We start from the raw sequence: 22,343 nt of genomic DNA, 5'->3' as shown, positions 1-22,343 counted from the left end.
GAAGAAATGTATTGTCTTGCAGTTCTGGAGGGTAGAAGCCTAAACTGAGGTGTCAGCAGAGCTGGTTCCTTCTGAGAGCTGTGAGGGAGAATCTGGGCCATGCCTTTCTCCAGACCCCTAACCTCTAACCTAAACTCTGTCTCCTCTCCTTCCTGACTTGAGGGTTCGGCTGTCATCCCTAATACAGAAAGTGTCACCTGTGCATGATATGAAGTGTTGAGATCGTCAGGTGTGTGGACCACAGCCTCTGGCTGCTAGACTGATCCTAGTTCCTGACCAGTGAGTAAAGTCTGCCTCCCCATCTCTGATGATCTGCACCCTGGGACCTCACTTCAGCTGCTAGAAAAGGATATGGGTAATGGTTTAGAATGTGGACCCTAAAGTCAGTTACCTCCTAGCTCAAGGACTGGCAGGCTACAGCCTGTGGGCCATATCTGTCTCACTGCCTGGTTTTGTAAATCAAGTTTTATTGGGACATATAGTGGTGGTTCAGAGGGTGAAGAATCTGTCCGCAATGCGAGAGATCCAGGTTCGATCCCTGGGTTGGGAAGATCCCCTGGAGAATGGAATGACTACCCACTCCAGTCTTCTTACCTCGAGAATCTCATGGACAGAGGAGCCTGGAGAGCCTCAGTCCATGGGATTGCATAGAGTTGGACAGGGCTGAACAACTGACCCTACTGGGACTCAGCCACATCCATTTATTAACATATTGCTTACGGCTGCTTTCGCTTTACAAATGCAGAGTTGCGGACTTAACAATGGAGACCACATGGCTTGCAAAGCTAAATACTTATATACTATCTGGGTTGTTATGAGAAAAGGCAAATATCTTAACCTCTCGTGCCTCACTTTGCAATTATTAATTGGAAGTGGTAATGATACCTTCTTCTTGGTATCTTCCCCCTATTAAAATGGAGTTGTGATTACTGTTTGATATATCATGCTGCTTAGGCTATGAATATTATTATTACATAAGTATTATTATTACACAAACTGCAGCCAAACTCCATGGACTCAGAGCCACGTGCTCTCAGCTGGAGGTGTAGCTAGGGCCCAAGGCCAGAGCACACAGCCTTGATGGGGGGCTTTAGCCTCTCTGAGCCCACAGCATCTTCCAGCCTGAGAAGACCTTCTCTGGCTCCTTCTGGCTTGCATAGATAGGCCTGGTGTCCCTCTAGTTTTCATTTCCAGGCTGCCCCAGACCTGGATGTCACACCTGCCCCTGTCCACACCATTTCACTTGACTACTATTTATTGACAACCTATATGTGTGCAGAGACTCTTAAGCAGGGCATTCACACATCTAGAGATAAACATGACACCATCCCTGCCTTCAAATTTATCCCCTCCTTCCATTCCTTATATAACAGGGCACCTGGTAGCTCGGACCTTACCATTTTTGAAGTAGAAAAAATTTTTTTAAAAATAATGCAGTGTCTGTCTTTTAGGGTGGAGCCTGTCCCTTTATTCTTGGCCAGACCTCTTGAGTGGGTCCTTGTGGTTATGCAAATGAGAAGCAAGTGCTCTCCTTGATACTTGGAGAAGACCTAAATGCGATGTTAGGTGTACTGCTTAGTAATGTAAATCAGGAGGGTATTTTAGCAGAGCCATGCCTCTGCAAATTATGTTTCCTTTAGAGAAATCTTTCCTTTCTAATTCTGGATCCAGACTGGCCCGAGCAGCCTATAAATTGTCGCCTTTGTACCAAGATGGTGAGAGTTTTCTTTGAGCCCTTGATGGAAGGGAAGGAGGGACTGGGGAAGTGGGGAGCACAGAGGGGTGTGGAGCTGAACCTCCGGGCACTGCAGGGGACAGACTGGGGAAAGGTCTGGACTGGCCTCAGCCAGCACAGCCTGGCTCCACCAGTCTGGACCCAGACTTTGGGAAATGTGCCATAAGATTCTCGAGGGGTTGTCTTATTGGGGACCTGGTGCTAGACCCCTGTGGGTGGGTGGGGTCAGTTTCAGTGGGGACCCCGTTGTCCAGCATTTGGGGATAGGATTTGAGGACTTGGGAGGCAGATCTGTGCTTGGAGGGGAAGAATTGCCCAGCGTCTAAGCAGGGAACCAGTCCAGGAAGAGGTTTTGAGGTCAGGTTTGGGGCTAGCTTTTCCAAGGATGACCACTTCTAGGAGTAGTTCTAAATTGTGCCTTATGCTGTACTTCGTTTTCTTTAGTCCGAAATCTTCAATAATCCTCCCTAAAGTTCTAGCTTGTTCTCAGCACTAATATAACTAATATAGGGATTAGCAAACTTGGGAAAGAGATGACACAGGTTCAGAAGAGCAGCCACATCCTGAGCCAGGGCATCAGAGGTGGCCATCTGCGGGCATCAGGCGGGTCACCTGGGCTCAGCAGCCTCCTGACCTCACCTGCGGCCATGGCAGCAGCTCCTTCCAGAACACCCTGTGCTGTACCTGGGGAGACTCTCAGAAGGAGCTGGAGGACTGGTTGAGGGGTCCATTTCCAGCAGTGAGGGAGATGTTATCCCAGACAAGGCAGAAATGGCAGCCTGTCTCCCTTCACTTTTTTGCCTGCTAAACCAAACCACTGGAAATGGTCTGTGCTTCCTTTTTCCCTGGCACATTTCACTGTCACCTTTCCCCTGGTTGACATGCAGGATCTAAATACCTTTAATACCTATTTGGCCTATTGATGTTAGACATGACAGAGAGCCCTTGTGATAAATAAAACCACCTGTGACAGATTGTCTGGAGCAGCCAGACTCTTCAGCACATGTGAATAGGCGCTAAAGGTCAGGTGCCAAGAGTTCACAAGGCAGAGGGAGGAGGGGACCTCTCAGGACAAGCATCCCTGGAATACAGGCTGCGGTTGTGATGGCCGGTGGCCCTCTTGCTAATTGCCATGGTGGTGAGAGGGGGTTGAAACGAAGGTGGCCGTGCAGAGTTGCAACAGGAGAGAGGGGCTTTCTCTGTCTTACTGAAGCATCTTCTGAGTGTCCTGCTTTTTGAGCTTGACAGGTAACACTTTTTAAAAGATAGTTTTATTTATTTATTTATGTTCGACTGTCCTGGGTCTTTGTTGCTGCATGGGCTTTCCCCTATTTGCGGCAAGTGGGGACTGTTCTCTCGTTGCAGCGCTTGGGTTTCTCATTGCAGTGGCTTCTTTTGTTAGGAAACACAAGCTCTAGGCACACAGGCTTCAGCAGTTTGGGCACGTGGGCTCTCGAGCACAGGCTCAGTAGTTGTGGTGCACAGGTTATTTGCTCCACGGCATGCGGGAATCTTCCTGGACCAGGGATTGAAGCTATGTCTCCAGCATTGGCAGGTGGATCCCTTACCACTGAGCACTGGGGAAACCCCAACTTATTTCCTAGTTCCTATCATTCAGTAAAATCTCTGGGGCTTCTATGAGTTAGATGTCCTGACTCTGTCTGCTGGTGCTGGTATCAGGATGGTTCTCCATGGGGGAAATGGGAGCTGGGGGCTGGAACTAGCTGTGTGTAGCAAGGCAGCAGATTACAAGCAAGTTCTGTCTGAGAGGACCCACATAAGAAATGATAGCAGAGGGAAGAGCGAGAAGAAATTGTAAGGAGGAAAACATTTAGTGTATGAATCAATCTCCTTGCATACCTTTGGGGCCCTGAAGTCACAGTCTCCTTTGCAAAGGGACCGTATGGATTAAGCAGCACTTTATTTGGAAAACTCAGGCCAACAGCTTGCTTTTGAATGGCTTGGAGCCAGATGCCTGTTGGTGTATTAGTGTAATATCTGCCAGGTCCTACCTATAGGTGATTTGCATGGGTGGTCCCTGCCCCTGGGTAGAGGGCTTGGTGCTCTTTCCATGACTCTATTTAAGAAGGTCCTCAAAGCATAAAAGGAGGACAGGACAAATGGGCTGTAAGTCATGTGGTTTGGAGAGAGCCTAGTGACCTACAGTAGTGGCTCTCTCTTTCTTCCCCCGTTTTCCTTACTTCATAAACACCTAGTTACAAGCTGTACAAATCAAAAAATAATATTAATGAAGGGAGAGGAGGATGTAGGGAAGATGTTTATGATGTGTCTATGGGGTCGCATAGAGTCGGACACGACTGAAGCGAGTTAGCAGCAGTAGCAGTAGCAGCAGCAGCAGCAGCAACAGCAGGGAGCACAAAGGGAGGAAGGGGTGGGAACCAGCCCTCTCCCTCCACACACAGTCCCAGACGAGGGCTATGACCCCTGCAGCAGGGGATCTGAGGGGGAGCTGGGTAGAGATCCAGGGTAGCTGAGGGATGGAAGAGACCTCTAAACCCAGAGCTCACCCCAAAACCCTTCAGTGCATGGCAGAGGGAGAACGGGGCAAGTGAGAAGGTTCCAAGATGGAGCAGCAACATGAAAAATCAAGGTAGAGAATACAGGAGAAGTGGAGTCAACATGGAAAGGAGGCTGAAGAAGGGAGAAGTTGGCAAAGGGGAGTGGAAGATGGAGGCAGTGAGCCCTGTGCCTTGGAGCTGGAATGCCTGTGATTTCAGGAGAAGGAAGCTGGGCAGAGCCCACAGAGAGACTGACAGGTCTCCTCTGCCCCCAAAGCGGAGGAGCGATGTTCTGGACTGCTGTGGGGCTGAGGTCGTTTTTCTGGATATAATGCAGACAAAGATCCGGAACCTATGACTTTTCCTTTAGGAATTGAGTTTTCCAGGGGAGGACATTTAATAAGTTTCACTCAGGAAGTCTCTGTTACCAATAAAGACTTAACAAAGTTAATTAGACTAAACAGCAATTATTGTGTCTCCTCATTGTTCAATTATCTGCTGAACTGGTGTTTCCTGATTAATTTTCTGATTAAAATGTATTCAACTAAAAAGACTTGCAAACAGGCCTTGACAGGTTCCCAAAGAAGGAGGGATGCTGCAGCTGGCTGTGCAGGGCAGTGGGCACCGGGGCCACTGGGGTTCTGTCCCATCTTCCCAGGTAGGGGGCCGGGGCAGGTGAGAGGGCAGAGGAAGGGGAGGTGGTGTCCTGCTTGCCCGCGTCCCCATAGACACCACTATGTGTCCTCACGCGGAGTCTTCCCTTCCCGAAACCTGGGCTTCCTCCTGGATGGGAATGGCGTCTTGGCAGATGGCACCTACCTGTAGGTCCACAGCAAAAACCTACGAGTCACCCACCATCTCCCTCACCCGCTCCTTAGCCTGCTCAGGATGTATTATAATTATTTCCTTATAAATGTCCTTAACTGCCTTCCGAGCTAAACCTACACCTTGGCAAGAGACCTAACCTGACTGACCCTACTCATGTGTGCATGCGGGCTAAGTCGCCTCAGTCGTGTCCGGCTCTTTCCGACCCTGTGGACTGTAGCCCACCAGGCTCCTCTGTCCAAGGGATTCTCCAGGCAAGAATACTGGAGGGGGTTGTCGTGCCCTCCTCCAGGGATCTGCCTGACCCAGGAATTGAACCCATGACTCCTACAGCTCCTGTGCTGCAGGTGGATTCTTTACTGCTGAGCCACAAGGGAAGCCCCAACCATACTCATTGGTCCTGCGATCATCAGCAGCTCTGAGCACTGCTACAGAAACCTTATAACCCCGCTGACTGGTCTCGCTCTGAACTCATGACTGCAGACCTCAGATATGCACCAGACAGTGCCTGGCAATGCCTTGACACCTCCTCCCCGTGTTCCCTTTCCCACTCAGAGACTGCAGTTTCTCTTTGCTCAAACCCCCAACCCTCCCCCACATTCTGTCAGCTCACGACCTTGTCTTACACTTCAATGAGATGTAGAAGCAATCAGACAAGAACTCCTGTGTCTTCCCATCACTAAATTGACAAACCTCCTATTACAATGGCAGACGTGTCCCTACTCTTAACAGCGGCCGACCCCTCCACGCTGTCCCGGATCCCATTCTTTCTCACCTTCTCAAGGACTTTGTTCCTGTAAATATCCTATCTCTTTCCTGCATCATCAGTTTCTCCCCTCTCAACTGGATCATCCCCATTAGCATACAAAATGCTATAGTACCTCTCATCTTAAAAAAAAAGAGAAAACTCCCTTAAAACAGCACATAGATGCTGTAGTTATTCTTCTGAAGGTCGAATGCACTTTACAATCATAGAAAGTGAAACCCAAGTTCCTTCCCTTAACCTCGCATCCTATCCCTGTATTGCAAAGTTTTCTTACAGCAAAGTTTCTCAAAGGAGTTGTTTAGATTCATTGTCTTCACATCCAGACTCTCATTTTTTTTCCTCCACATACTTGAACTTGGCTTCCTTCTTCTCTAGGCGACTGAAATTGCTCTCATCTCAGCCAAGAGTTCACATGTTTCCCAATTTAATGGCTCTTTCTCTTTCTCCTCTTACCCAGACTCTCAACAGGATCGCCCGTTTCTCCCTGAAACACTGGACTGGTTCTCCCCCTGCCTTGCTCTCTGCTCTTTCTCAGTCTGCCTTGCTGGTTCCTCCTCGACTCCAGACTGAAACCCTAGGGATCCTATACCTTCTTTTCTCCTTCTCTACCCTTTTTCGGTGATCTCATAAGACTTGGCTTCAACACCATGGCTTTCAATGTCTCCTTTAAGCTGACTGACTCACACGTTCATATCTCCAGCCTAAATCTTTCCCTTGAGTTCCAGTGTGAATGTCCAACTTGGAATTCCACATTTCCACTTGAATATCTAATAGACATTTCTAACTGAATCCATCCCAGAGTGAACTGCTGATCTCCCTCTGTACCTAACTCAAACCCACCCCTCCCCCGGTTCTTCACATCTCAGTAACTGCCCCCTTTGTTACCCAAGTACTCAGGCTAAAACATGGCATCTTACTTGAGTCTGCTCTGCCTCTTCCACTCACATCTAAGCAGCAAGTGTTACCTTCAAACCATATCTTGATTTGGATCACTCCCCTGCATCTCCACTGCTACCATTCCAGGCCAAGTCATGTTCATTCCTGCCTGGACCAATGCCTCCTAACATTGGCCTCTACTCTGGTTCCTATAGTACACTTTCCCCATAGAGCAGTGTATCAGTTACCTACTGCTGTGTAACAAGTCATCCCCTATCTTTATTTGTTTATGATTCTGTGGGTCAGCAGTTTGGGTCAGGCTCAAGCTGGGTGGTTTTTCTGCTGGTGTGACCTGGGCCATTCATTCCACTGCAGTTAGCTGACAGATTGGCTGGGGCTGGTTGGTGTAGGGCCCCTCAGCTGTGGGATCTTGTCTCTGCTCTATGTGGCTTCGTCTTCTAGTAGGCTAGTCTGGGTTTCCTCACATGGTAGGATGGTTTGTGTCTGATCTTAATCTGTAAAGTTGACTGGGTAACAACACAGAGAAGTCAATGTCATTGAAAGAATAATTTAAACTCACCACAGTCCCATTAGAAGTGAGAAGCACAGAACTCCATGCAGGGCCCCCAATCACCAGTGTCAGTGAGGAGGCAGAAAGGAGTAAGGGGAAGGCACTGGTCACAGTCTTTATTGGAATGTATGTGGGAAGCAAGGTAGGGCAGGGTAACCAGCTTAGAACTGGCTGGTTTGAATAATTCTAGCAGGCTCTGAGGCAGAGGAGCTATCTCTACTTGTTTGGTAGCAGGCCCTGGTTGATTTAGGGTGGGGGAAATATTGGCCTGGTGTGAGAGTTAGATAAAAGAGGTAACTGGGGTTATGGTCTGGGAACTGGTTGGTATGTATATGAAAGGTGGGCTCACTGACAAACTGTTTATTGTCTAGGAATTGGCCAGCTCTGGGAGGGGCAGTCTCTCTCCAGTCAGCAAGACCCTCTAAAGATACCTAAACATCATAAAACATAGAAAATAATAAATATGATTAGCACATATGGTAAAGAATCTGCCTGCAATCCAGGAGATCTGGGTTCATGGGTTCATTCCCTGGGTTGGAAAGATGCCAGGAGAAGGGAATGGCTACCTACTCCATCATTCCTGCCTGGAGAATTCCATGGACAGAGGAGCCTGGTGGGCTACAGTCCACAACATCGCAAAGAGGTGGACATGACTGAGCGACTGACACATTCATATTTCGCACAAAGTAAGCGCATAGGGAAGCAAGATGGTCAGTGTGGAAGGAAAGTGAACAGTGCCCCTGTTGAGGTTTAGCTTTGGAACCACCAAACATTTCACTGCATTGATCAAAGTAAGTCACAAGGCCAGCTCAGATACAAGCGGGGTGGGGAAACAGGCTTCTCCTCTTGGTGAGGGAATGGCAACTCTGACAGCAAAGGATATGCATAGAGGGATTGGAGGAAATTGGAGCCATATTTTGGAACCTTTTACAGGCAGCTAGAATGGTGTTGCAAAAGTAAGAATCAGAGACTATTGCTCTCCTGGGTAAAACCCCCTGATGGCGGCCTCCTTCATGCTGCTACTGAAATAAAAACCCATGGTCTGGCAGCCCTCCATGATCTGGTCCCTGCTGACCTCTTTAGGGGTATCCCTCACCCCTACCCTTCATTCACTGTGCTCTGGTCACCCTGGGCTTCGGTCTACCTCTTGGCTGCTCCTAGCTCATTCAAGCCTCAGGAGCTTTTCTTCTGGAGTGTTATTCTAAAGAACTTAACCATTTTGGCTTCTGCATCCATTTTTAAGATCTCAGGTCAAGAATGTGCATGCCGTTGCTCAGCTGTGTCCGACTCTGCGACCCCCCTGGACTGTAGCCCACCAGGCTCCTCTGTCCATGGGATTTTGCAGGCAAGAGTATGGAGTGGGTTGCCATTCCCTTCTTCAGAGGATCATCCTGATCCAGTGAACAATCTCGAGTCTCCTGCAACTGGCAGGCAGATTCTTTACCACTGAGCCACCTGGGAAGACCCAGCTTGAGAATAGCAGCCCAGAAAAGAATTTCTTAACCTGCCAACCAAAATAATCTTTTCTTACCTCTACCATGACAGTCCCTCTCTAATGTGTGGGCCTGTGTTATTTTTATTAATTACAATGACTAACATTTACATAGTGGCTACTATGGGCCAGGCCTGTTCAGAGTCTTTTATGATATTGACTCACTGCATCCTCATAACCACCCTGTGAGGTAGATACTATTAACATCTTCGTTTTGCAGATGAGGAAACTGAGGCACAGAAAAGTTAAGTGACTTATTCAAGCTCACACGTTTTTAATCCTGTTTGTTGTTGTTTACTTCTTTATTTTAATTTTTTTCACCACACCGTAACCTAAGTTTCATAGGGACAAGACTTTGGCTCCCCTGTTCAGTGTTAAATTCCCAGTATCTAGAATAGTGCCTACTGCATAGTAGGTGTTCCATAAATGCTTATTGAATAATTGAATCCATCTTCCAGTCCAACTTACTGCTGAATCTATCATACATCCTAAACATTTCTTAATTTCGGGCATTTCTGTCTATATTTCTACCACATGAGTAAGGATAATCTCTTGCTTGGTCCCCCTCCCCCCCCCTTTTTTTAAAGAAATTTTTATTGGAGTATAGTTGCCTTACAATGTTGTATTAGCTTCTATTGTACAGCAAAGTGAATCAGCTGTGTGTATATATATATGCGCCCTCTTTTTTGGGCTTCCCTTCCATTTAGGTCATCACAGAGCACAGAGTAGAGTTCCCTGTGCTATCCAGTAGGTTCTCACTGCTTTTCTGCTTTATACATAGCATCAACAGTGTGTATATGTTAATCTCAAACTCCCAATTCATCCCACCCTCGGTTCCCCCCTTATTTTTCATGCATTTGGTCTCTATGTCTGTCTCTATAACTGCTTTGCAGATAGCATCATCTATACCATTTTTCTAGATTTCACATACATGCATTAATATATGATATTTATTTTTCTCTTTCTGACTTACTTCTTACCTGGTCCCTTGTATCAACCTATGTTGACTGAATTTCACTTCCTCTGACCCACTGCTGGGCTCTTCCTGTCTGCCTACAATGTGTGAGACCTGGGTTCGATCCCTGGGTTGGGAAGATCTCCTGGAGAAGGAAAGGGCAACCCACTCCAGTACTCTTGCCTGGAAAATCCTATGGAAAGAGGAGCCTGGTAGGCTACTGTCCATGGGGTCACAAAGAGTGGGACACGACTGAGTGACTTCACTCACTCACTCACTCACCCACTGCAGAGTGAGCAAGCTGAAATAAAACGTGTGGCTACAGTCTTCTGTTTAAAAACCTCTCATAGCCTCTGATTATCATCACAACAAACTGCAAAGTCCTTAGAACAGCCTACAACCGGCCTTCCTGATCAGGCTCCCTCTGCTTTTCTTCCAGAATTTCTAAAACCAAGCTCTCCATTGCTTCCCAAACTTGCAGACTTCTTCCCACACCCCTGCCCTTGTGTGGGGTGCCTGTCCTCTCTCCAGGCAGACTCCTATTTATCTTTTGAAACCCATTTTATTTTTTAAAATTAATCAACTTTTCAATTGAAGGATAATTGTGTTGCAGAATTTTGTTGTTTTCTGTCAAACCTTTACACAAGTCAGCCATAGATATGCATAGATCCCCTCCCTTTTGAACCTCGCTCCCACCTCCCTCCCCATTCCACCCCTCTAGGTTGATACAGAGCCCCTGTATAGTTTTTGTTATACAGCAAATTATTGTTGGCTATCTATTTTACATATCGTAATGTAAGTTTCCATGTTACTCTTTCCATACATCTCACCTTCTCCCCTCCCCATGTCCAGAAGTCTGTTCTCTATGTCTGTTTCTCCATTGCTGCCCTTTAAGTAAATTCTTCAGTACCATTTTTCTAGATTCCATATATATGCATTAGAATATGATGTTTAGCTTTCTCATTCTGACTCACTTCACTCTGTATAATAGGTTCTAGGTTCATCCACCTCATTAGAACTGACTCAAATGCATTCCTTTTTATGGCTGAATAATATTCCATTGTGTATATGTACCTCAACTTCTTTATCCATTCATCTGTTGATGGACATCTAGGTTGCTTCCATGTTCTAGCTATTGTAAACAGTGCTGCAATGAACAATGGGATACATGTGTCTTTTTCAATTTTGGTTTCCTCAGGGTATATGCCTAGGAGTGGGATTTTTGGGTCATATGGTGGTTTTATTCCTAGTTTTTTAAGGAATCTCTATACCATCTTCCATAGTAGCTGTATCAGTTTACATTCTCACCAACAGTGCAAGAGCATTCCCTTTTCTCTATACCCTATCCAGGATTTATTGTTTGTAGACTATTTGATGATGGCCATTCTGACTGGTGTGAGATGATATCTCATTGTAGTTTTAATTTGCATTTCTCTAATAATGAGCATTATTCTCTAATAATGGACCGTGAAGAAAGCTGAGTGCTGAAGAATTGATGCTTTTGAATTGTGGTGTTGGAGAAGACTCTTGAGAGTCCCTTGGACTGCAAGGAGATCCAACCAGTCCATCCTAAAGGAAATCAGTCCTGAATATTCATTGGAAGGACTGATGCTAAAGCTGAAACTCCAATACTTTGGCCACTTCATGTGAAGAGTTGACTCACTGGAAAAGAATCTGATGCTGGGAGGGATTGAGGGCAGGCAGAGAAGGGGACGACAGAGGATGGGATGGCTGGATGGTATCACCGACTCGATGGACATGAGTTTGAGTGAACTCCGGAAGTTGGTGATGGACAGAGAAGCCTGGTGTGCTGCGATTCATGGGGTTGCAAAGAGTCAGACATGAATGAGTGACTGAACTGAACTGAACTGAATTGAACTGAGTAAGAGCAGTGTTGAACATCTTTGCATGTGTTAGTTAGCCATCCATATGTCTTCTTTGGAGAAATGTCTGTTTAGGTCTTTTCCCCACTTTTTGATTGGGTTGTTTGTTTTTCTGATATTGAGTTATATGAGCTGCTTGTATATTTTGGAAATTAATCCTTTGCAAGTTGTTTCACTTGCTTTTATTTTCTCCCATTCTGAGGGTTGTCTTTTCATCTTGCTTAAATTTTCCTTTGCTGTGCAAAAGCTGTTAAGTTTAATCAGTTCCCACTTGTTTACTTTTGTTTTTATTTTCATTACTCTAGGAGGTGGGTCAGAGAGGATCTTGCTTTGATTTATGTCATTGAGTGTTTTGCCTATGTTTTCCTCCAAGAGTTTTATAGTTTCTGGTCTTACATTTAGGTCTTTAATCCATTTTGAGTTTATCTTTGTGTATGGTGTTAGGAAGTGTTCTAATTTCATTCTTTTACATGTAGCTGTCCAACTTTCTCAGCACCATTTATTGAAGAGGCTATGTTTGCTGCATTGTATATTCTTGCTTCCTTTATCAAAAATAAAGTACCCATGAAAGTGAAGAAGAACTAAAGAGCCTCTTGATGAAAGTGAAGGAGGAGAGTGAAAAAGTTGGCTTAAAGCTCAACATGCAGAAAACTAAGATCATGGCATCTGGTCCCATCACTTCATGGCAAATAGATGGGGAAACAGTGGAAACAGTGTCAGACTTTATTTTGGGGGGCTTCAAAATCACTGCAGATGTTGACTGCAGCCATGAAATTAAAAGACACTTGCTCCTTGGAAGAAAACCTAGACAGCAGATTAAAAAGCAGAGACATTACTTTGTCAACAAAGGTCCATCTCATCAAGGCTATGGTTTTCCAGTGGTCATGTATGGATGTGAGAGTTGGACTGTGAAGAAAGCTGAGCACCGAAGTATTGATGCTTTTGAACTGTGGTGTTGGAGAAGACTCTTGAGAGTCCCCTGGACTGCAAGGACATCCAATCAGTCCATCCTAAAGGAGATCAGTCCTGAGTGTTCATTGGAAGGACTGATGTTGAAGCTGAAACTCCAATACTTTGGCCACCTGATGCGAAGAACTGACTCATTTGAAAAGACCCTGATGCTGGGAAAGATTGAAGGCAGGAGGAGAAGGGGACAACAGAGGATGAGATGGTTTGATGACATCACTGACTCAATGGAGTTGAGTTTGAGTAGACTCCGGGAGTTGGTAAGGGACAGGGAGGTCTGGCATTTGGTGGCCCATGGGGTCGTGAAGAGTTGGACATGACTGAGGGACTGTACTGAACTGAAACCCATTTTATTTACTTAATTTTTTTTCGATATGGACCATTTAAAAAGTCTTTATTGAATTTTTACAATACTGCTTCTGTTTTATGTTTCAGGTTTTTGGCCATGAGGCATGTGGGATCTTAGCTTCCCAACCAGGGATCAAACCTGTACTCCCTGCATTGGAAGACGAAGTCTTAACAACTAGACCACAGGAAAGTCCCTTGAAACCCACTTTAAATGATCCCTATTTATATTCACAGGCACATAGTTTGGTTTCCATTTCTCCATATCACACATACTCATTTATCAATGCATGCATGCGTCCATCCATCCATCTAGCAAATATTTACTCAACCCAATCTTTAGAAGCTCAGTCTACGGTTTAGAGAGGTGCAGTATTATTATTATTTTTTTAAATACTTAATCATTGGCATGTTTGTTTCTTCCTTTACATTGAAAGCCTCATTTGCTTTTATATCCTTAATGCCTAGTTTAATAAATGTTTGCTGAATAAATGACGATAATTATGAAACAAACCAGCATAGACTATTGAGAGAGAATTGGAGTAGACCTAACTCCTTGTGCAAGGATCAGGGAAGGCTTCCCGGGAGAGGTGGTGTCTGAGCTGAGATTTACTTGTTTCTTGACCTTTCCCCTCAGATTGTGAGCTTCCTAAGGACAAGGATTCTGTACCATTCACATTTTTATCTGGGCCAGCATGTAACACCGTGCTTTATACATGTTAATTAACTCAATAATTCTTTTTCACTTTTTCTTATCGTAGTAAAACACACACAACATAAAATTAACCATCTTAACCATTGTGAAATGTATAGTACATTCATATTGTCATGGACCATCACCACCATCCATCTCCAGAACTCTTTCATACTCCAAAACAAGAAATAATTTTTGAATGGATGAATGAATATTCTTTTCTTGCTCCCTATTTCTGCATGCCGATCCCATATCCAGTATTTAAGGCAATTCAATAATTCAATTTACCTATAACATTCCTGTCTAGAGTAAGCCTAGCCATGCTATTCAAAACCAGACAATAAGACTTGGAAATCTACCAGGAATGATCCGATTCACACTAAAATCACATGCATTTTGCCTTTGAACTCTTCGTAATTCAGGAGGTTTCCTACTCCCAGACCTGGGAGGGTTTGTGTGTCTTATCAACTTTGCCGCTGAGTTGGAATTCTACCTTGGTCTCTGGCTTCTGAGCCCAAGGGTTCTAATTGGAATGGGAAGGCTGATTAGTTGCACGCTCATCCCCTTCTCCTGTTTCCTCCCTCTCTGTGTTAGCTGTGTAGGCATCTGTCTCTCCTGCCAGATTACAGGCTCCTTTGAGGCCAGAGACCGTACCTTGGGCTTGTTTGTATTCCCCACAGTGCCTGCCACATTGCAGGCAGGCATCAATAAAGGGTTGTTAAATAAATAAACAAATAAATAACCTACACTGAACGATTTATCCTAATTAACACCTTGGAAGTAGTTCCCTCAGGATGGATTCAATATGTGGTTTCTCCTGTCTTCTAAAAGGTGTACGCTTTATCTACACCTACACCAAATCACGGTCACTTCAGATTCCATGTCATTGGTCTCCAGAAACAACCTGTACAGGTCTCTCCATCCTGAACTGACATAACAGACTCTGCAACCTAAGAACCCTCCTGGACTCCCAGCTTGATGTCTGGGAGGGAGGTTTGGTCTCATTGACTCCAGAAGTGATATTGCATTGTGACTGAAATATGATAGTGTGATGGTCATAGGCTAGGGACTCAGGACAGTGCGAGGAAGGATTTTTAACCCTGGGGCTTCGGCTCCAAACCCAGTGTGGTGCGTGAGTCAGCAGCTTGTCTGTGAGGGGCCATCTCTGCCTTAGCTATGTTGACAGCAGTGACCTAAAACGTTTGGTCTGGGACTTCTTTGGTGCCCCAGTGGTCCTGAGACTCCCTGCTCCCAATGCAGGGGGCCTGGGTCCGCTCTCTGGTCAGGAAACTGGATCCCACGTGCTGCAACTAAAAACCTTGCTTGCCGCAACTGAGACTCAATGCAGCCAAAGTGAGAGGAGAAAGTTTGGTCTGCTTCTTCTTCTTCCACCCAAAGCTTGGATCCCAGTCTCAGCTCCCACCTTTTCAGGTGAGGACAGACTAGTCCAAAGCTTCAGTGTCAGTGAGTGGAACCAGAAGAAGGTTTGAGAAAGGGTTTACACTGGTGCTTAGAGCTGATCATCCACCGGGGCTTTTTCCCTGGGCATGTTTCCTTTGTGCCCTCTTGCCTACTCTCATAGGAGGAGAGACCCTCCATAAAATGGCCACGCCCATGTTTGCACAACTTCTTTGAAGCCCCGTTCGGGGTACGGTGGCCCAATATGCCAGCCCTGAATTTGAGCTCTGAAGAGGGGCACCTCTCCTCCAAGAGGTGGGGGACCAGGTGGTTGGGAAGGTACAAGTTCTTTGATTTCTTCCTAGATCCCAGCATCTCCCTTCCCACTACCTCCAGGCTCTGGGCCCAATTTGGTTCTGGGGATGGGAACTTGAAGGAGCTCTCATTTAGGTTTTGGTATTAAAGGACTCAATCTAATCTTGGAGAGAAGCCCTCCGCTTAATCCTGAAACCAAAGCCCTCCTTTGTACCCCTAGTATCTGGGGCTTAATTTGCACACAGCTCACTCATCACTTTGTGTTCTGGTTTTGTACCCCAGTCCTGCTAGCACTGAGGTCTTACTTTGTTCAGACCATCTTTGTGGGATGGGATTCTGTCTCTGAGCCCAGGGCCCTAGGACCTTAACCTTCCTTACTTCATGCCAGGTTCTTTACATTGGCCTGTTCCACTCACCTTTGAAGAACTTACTTTTTTGCCTAAATCTTTTTGCAGCTGAACTTACTTGGGAAACTGTTCATCTGTTGATCACTCCTTAGCCTGTCTCTGGACCCGTGGGGCACCACTGGCATGAGTTGACTTGTTTCAGTAAGTTTCAGCTGGGCTCAGCTTCTTGCCATGGCACATTCCAGTTGATCTGCTGGGTCTTCAGGCACCAGCCTCTCCTGGCTCAAACCTCTGCTCCTGAGTTTCCAGCTTCTCCACTGATTTATCTTGCATAAGACTAACTAGGTCTAGATAGAATTTCTTCACTCTTGATCATTGCAGTACTGTTTAGAGTCCCACGTAACAGCTTAAAATAATGAAAAGCTGTTTTTTTTTTTTTTCTTTTCAACATTGTTAATTTACTATCAGTCATAAGTTCCCAAAGCGAAAATATTTAAGAGTGGATGGAGATTAAATCATGGGCTTCCCAGGTGGCACCAGGCTCCTCTGTCCATGGGGAGTCTCTAGGCAAGAATACTGGAGTGGGCGTCCTATCCCTTCTCTAGGGGATCTTCCTGACCCAGGAATTGAATTGAGGTCTCCTGCATTGCAGGTGAATTCTTTATCAGCTGAGCTGCCAGGGAACCCCCAGTGGTAAAGAACTCTCCGGCTAATAAAGGAGTCATGAGATACAGTCAATCTTTGGCTCAGGAAGATCCCTTGGAGGAGGACATGGCTACCCACTCTAGTATTCTTGCCTGGGGAATCCCCATGGACAGAGGAGCCTGATGGGCTACAATCCACAGGGCCACAGAGAAGGACACAACTGAAATGATTTAGCACACACCCGCATGCAAATTAAACAATAATCGGAGAAGATATAGTACTGGCAGCATGTTTAATAGAATAAAATATACTTGTACTCTGTGATTTCAAGTTAATATATAAATGACATAATTGAGTTTATGATTGAGTGTTTAGATAACTTGGCTTTATCTATTCCTGCGATGGTAGTTTTGGAGGCAAACAAGTTTTCTTTTCTGAGGACTGGTCTGACAAGTATAAATAAAGTTAAGAGATGGCAATTTCGTTTATTTGTACATTCATTCACTCATTTATTAATTCACTCACGTATGCCTTTGTCATCCTACCACACACCCCTGGAGTGCCCAGAATGTCCTGGACACTGAGCCAGTTGTTGGAGATTTGGAGGTAGGGGGGCCAACCTCAACGACCAACAGTTTCAGAAAAAGAGGCAGATTATTGCAGTGCATGGGATTATGGGAGGCAGCCTCTCTGATGGCCCCTTACGGTTTCTGCCTCTTGTGTTTATGCCCTCACGTGTAGTAAGTCACCTACAAACATATGAATTCCGTTCCAAGAGTGCATTCCTAAGTCCAATTTGTTTGTTAAGTCCAATAAATTTAGCCTAGGTAGCCAGCTAGTACCGCTGTCAGCTCTGTAGTACTTTATGTAATCGGTTTATAGTTCTTTTCACACAGGAAATGGGCTTCCCTGGTGGCTCAGCTGGTGAAGAATCTGCCTGCAATGGGGGAGACCTGGGTTTGATCCCTGGGTTGGGAAGATCCCCTGGAGGAAGAAATGGCAACCCACTCCAGTATGCTTGTCTGGAGAATCGCCATGGACACGAGGAGCCTGGCAGGTTACAGTTTTGGGGGCTGCAGAGTCAGACCTGACTGAGCACAGCACACAGATATTACATAAAAAGCAAGCAAACCCAAAAAAGTAAAGAAAATAGTGTTAATCTTACAGTACAATACCTTGAAAAGTACAGTAGTACAGTACAACCGCTGGCAGACAGGGCTGACATTGAGCGAACAGGCAAGAAGAGTTACTGACGGGAGGAGGGTGGGGAGGAGGGGGATGGAGGAGCTGAAGGATCGTCCGCAGTAGGAGATGGAGGGCAATTTCACTCACACCTGATGTTGACGCAGGTTCTGATTCCTTGCTGGATTCAATTCTATCTACCTTCCTAAAAAAACAGTCCAGTAATGTCTGGATAGAAGCTCTTCTTTTCTTGTCATAGGTGACGTAGCCCTGGATTGTCTTCTGAACGACTGGAGGCGACCTTTGTGTGCCGTTCAACTTTCAGTCCTGTGCTTTAAAAACTAACAGTGCCTCCTCAAATGAAGAAAGTCGCTTGCTTCTGGACATGCTGGGCTTGTACTCTAGTACATGCTGTACTCTATTCTGTACAGCATTGTGTGGTGAAGGACACAAAAGCGCAACTGCTTGTAGAGGACGTGCGCGCGCGTGACAATGTACGCCAGACGTGAACCTGTGTGCCTGGACATGCGAATGGATGTTCGCCTCTTTGAAAATTTGCACCTTGAGCGTTCACATGTAGGGGACTTACTGCACTCTCTTCTCTCGTCTGTGGTCTGGACCCAGTGACTCACTTTAAAAAAAAATATTTTTGCAGGCTAATTACAATGTTGTGGTGGCTTTTGCTATACATTCACATGAATCAGCCATGGGTGGACATGGGTTCCCCATCCTAACCCTCCCTCCTATCTCCCTCCCCATCCCATCCCTCAGGGTCATCCCAGTACACCAGCCCTGAGTGTCTCATGCATCGAACCTGGACTGGTGATCTGTTTCACATACGGCAATATACATGTTTCAATGCTATTCTCTCAAACCATCCCACCCTCGCCTTCTCCCACAGAGTCCAAATGTCTGTTCTTCACATCTGTGTCTCTTTTGCTGTCTTGCAGATAAGGTCATTGTTACCATCTTTCTAAATTCCATATATATGCGTTAATACACTGTGTTTGTGTTTTTCCCCTGGTGGCTCAGATGGTGAAGCGTCTGTCTACAATGCGAGAGACCCAGGTTTGATCCCTGGGTCGGGAAGATCCCCTGGAGAAGGAAATGGCAACCTGCTCCAGTAGTCTTGGCTGGAAAATCCCATGGATGGAGAAGCATGGTAGGCTATAGTCCATGGGGTTGCAAAGAGTTGGACACGACTGAGCCACTTCACTTTCCTTTCACTCTGTATAATAGGCTCCAGTTTCATCCACCTCATTAGAACTGATTCAAATGCTTTCTTTTTTAATAGCTGAGTAATACTCCATTGTGTATATGTACCACAGCTTTCTTATCCATTCGTCTGCTGATGGACATCTAGGTTGCTTCCATGTCCTAGCTATTGTAAACAGTGTTTTGATGAACATTGGGGTACACGTGTCTCTTTCAATTCTGGTTTCCTTAGTGTGTATGCCTAGCAGTCGGATTGCTGGGTCGTATGGCAGTTTTATTTTCAGTTTTTAAAGGAGTCTCCACACTGTTCTCCATAGTGGCTGTACCAGTTTGCATTCCCACCAACAGTGTAAGAGGGTTCCCTTTTCTCCACACCCTCTCCAGCATTTATTGTTTGTAGACTTTTTGATAGCAGTCATTCTGACCAGCGTGAGATGGTACCTCATTGTGGTTTTAATTTGCATTTCTCTGGTTTTAACAGCTATAGGAACAGTGATGGGATGTTGCTTCTGTGACCAGGTTCCTGAAAGGCTCTGGCTTTTGTCTTGAGTTGCTCTCCTCTCTCTCTTGTTCTCTTGCTCTGAGGGAGGGCAGCTCTATGAACAGACTCACGTGGAAGGAACTGATATCTCCAGCTAATAGCCAGTGAGGACTTGAGGCTTGCCAACAGCTACAGGAATGAGCTTGGAAGTAGATATTCTGAAATCTACCAACAGTCATGTGAGTGGACTTGGAAGTGGATCTTTCCTCTCTTGACTGAAGCATCCCAAGGCACTTAGACAGATGCAGCAAGCTAATCCACACCCAGGTTCCTGATGCATAGACGCTGAGAGATAAAAACTGCCAAGTCTGTGGGTGATTTGTTAGGCAGCAGTAGATAACGAATACAGCATGATGCTTCGCTCAAGAGATAAAGCATGCTTTGTAGGAGTACAGAGGGAACAGCGATTAACTCTGCACGGAGAGGCTGGGCAAGGTTCCCCTGTGGAGAGAATGATCCTCCAGCTGGAGAAGATGGGCATAGATAACTGGTGGTGGTCCATCCTCCCCGACCTCTCTCTTTTATCACTACTGCACAACCTCCCAGCTCCTCCCGAGAGTTCTCACCTGACAAAGTACCTGGGCCCTGCCATTCCATAGATCTGGACTAACGCGCCACTGGTAATGGACTAAGAAGGATACTTCTCTCCTCGCATCTCTCTTTCAGCCACAGTGGGCTGGCCCTCTCCTGGCTATCTCAATTGGGTCCCAATCCTGGCTGTTTTTGCCCCAGAAGGGGCCTCAGACATTTCATCTTTCATTTTCAAAGTCTGCTCCCGCATAGCTCCGCATGTCTCCCTGTGCCCTCCTCAATTAAAAATGACACAAAAGTAAAGGAGACACATAACTCTTTGAAAAGCCTTCCAGATCCAAACTTTTTAATGAAGACAGAATATAAAGAGCCTGTCTTATCTCTCCGATGCGACTCCCATGTGCTGTAATCAAGCGGAATTAATTAAAAGCAATCAAGTGGTGAGTTGGCATGGGGGCCTGCGGCACCAGTCTTTCATCTCAGCCACATGAGTCCTCTCCCTGAGGGGTGGGGCTGCGGGCAGCAGAGAGGGCTGGGCCCAGTGCTGGGAGGGAAACCAGTTCACCCAACAAGCTTGAGTTGCCAGGGCATGGCCAGTGCTGATGGAAAGAGTTGGATCCGACTCACAGAAGCATTTCTGCGTTGTTCTGGGTGAAGAGTCCAGACTAGATTCTCAACCTTGCAGGCTATGGATATATGGGGTTGGATACTTCTTTGTGGTGGGGGCTGTGCTGCGTATTGTAGGGTGCTCTACCCATTAGATGCCACTTGCACCTCCCTAGCTGTGAAAACCAAGAATATCTCTAAACACTATCAAAAGTCTGGAGTGGGGTGGGGAGAGCAAAACTCCCCCCGGTTGAGACCCACTGGTCCAGTTAGAGTTCCTGTCAGTAAAAGTGCATTGTGTCAGATGAACAAGAACATTTCTCAGTCACTGGGGACCCTGGGGGCACTAGGGCAGCTAAATGATGACCTCTGGCTTGCAGTCACTTGGGAAATTCTCTTATCTGGGAGAGGTACAAGAGCCAGCTGCATGGAGGCCGGCAGTGTGGATCCTTGAGTCTAAAGAGGGCTGATTCCCATTAAGACTGAAATAAGATGCAGGAAATCTCTCCCACTGGCAATTATTTTGTATTTACACACTCTTCCTAATGTCAGTCATCTTCCAATACTGCAATATCGCCCAATACTCAGCAGTGGATAGAGGGTGGTGAGGTCGTGGAGATAGAACATCAGGGGACTTTCATGCCTAATTTGCTGATGTTGGTTCTCAGTGGTCCCCTTCTGTCTCTGCTTACAAACATCTCATGGGATCTTGGGATTTTGGGCACCCATACACCTGAAAGATATGAGCTTTGCTAGACTTTTTTTTTTGACACCAAGGGTATGACCTGGACAGTCCCTTCTTGGTCCAACGAGTAAATTAAGTGAATGAAATCATATCCTATGTAAGAACCACAAGGGAAGAGAAAAGCATGTTAAGGTACCAAGGGAGTGCAAGCTTTCACCCAGTGGCCTGGTTTATTAGATAAAGAAAACAGAGAATTGAAACATTGCTTAATGCAGGATGGCAAGGGCTGCAGCATTGCCTGCTCATAAAGCACAAAGGAGGAGGGGTTTTCACCTGAGCTTGTTTGGTACTGCTTACGTGGAGCCCATTATAACTCCCCACTTCGCATTGATTATCTATCTTTTTAAGCCTTTCCATCAGATTGGATGCTTGCAGGATGGGGGAGGTTTAAGACCATCTTTCTTAGAGAGGGGCAGAAGGAATAGGTGACTGAGAGAGTCAATTCCTAGGTATGTTGATAAGAAGTCCAAGGTCCCCAAGGAGGAGGAAGGGGTCAAGAGCCCTTGAGGCAGAGAAAGGGATCTGGGGTTCTCAAGGAGGAGAAAAAGACAAACTTTTTTTTTTTTTTTTTAAGCCCAGAGCTGATTGCACAACAAAACAACTCATCTTGCTCAAGGATATGTTTTCCCTTAAACTCTGTACCAATGACAACAAGGCATCCTGCTTGAGGACATGTCTCTCCTTCTTGAGAACCTTCTGACTAATCCTGTCATCTTAAAATGTATATTATGGGAGTGGGTCTGGTAAGGTCTTTCTATTGTTAGTTCTAATCCTGTTATCTTAAAATGTATATTGTGGGACTGGGTCTGGTAAGGCCTTTACCTGCTTGAGACATTTTTTTAATTTATGGTAACAACCGATTAAAAAAGTACATAGCTCCCTTGTTAAGACCAGCAAGGGGGGCATTCTCTGTCCCCCTTCTGATATCTATGTCAGAAGCTTTCCCTGTCCCTTTTTCACTATAATAAAACTCTGCCACACAAAAGCTTTTGCGTGATCAAGCCTGGTCCCTGGTCCCGAAGCTAAATCTTCTTTGGAGATCATGAATCCAACATCGTTCACTATAAGCTATCAGTGACCTTTGAAGGTTTGGGGGCAACAGTTGTTAGAACCCCTGTCATGTGCTGGGTACAGTGCTCAGGCTTCACGTGTTCTAACAGCCCCGAGAGGGAGCTGTCATTATCTTCTTTT

At 45.8% G+C, this 22,343-nt stretch overlaps 1 long non-coding RNA gene across 7 annotated transcripts in view; it reads left to right on the top strand.

Moving 5' to 3' along the window:
• Window positions 1-22,137, top strand: part of LOC121818926 (uncharacterized) — a 36,728-nt gene extending 14,591 nt beyond the window's left edge. The window contains exons 5-7 of one of the 7 annotated variants that reach the window (XR_009596492.1): window positions 163-15,888; window positions 17,215-20,241; window positions 21,727-22,137. This is a non-coding gene — a long non-coding RNA (uncharacterized LOC121818926). The other 6 variants (XR_006059007.2, XR_009596497.1, XR_009596498.1 and 3 more) reach the window with 6 other exon arrangements.
• Window positions 22,138-22,343: the final 206 nt, after the last annotated feature.

Source organism: Ovis aries, chromosome 1, assembly GCF_016772045.2.
Source record: "Ovis aries strain OAR_USU_Benz2616 breed Rambouillet chromosome 1, ARS-UI_Ramb_v3.0, whole genome shotgun sequence".
Classification (NCBI taxonomy): domain Eukaryota; kingdom Metazoa; phylum Chordata; class Mammalia; order Artiodactyla; family Bovidae; genus Ovis; species Ovis aries.
This window is presented reverse-complemented; position numbering and strand designations above follow the sequence as displayed.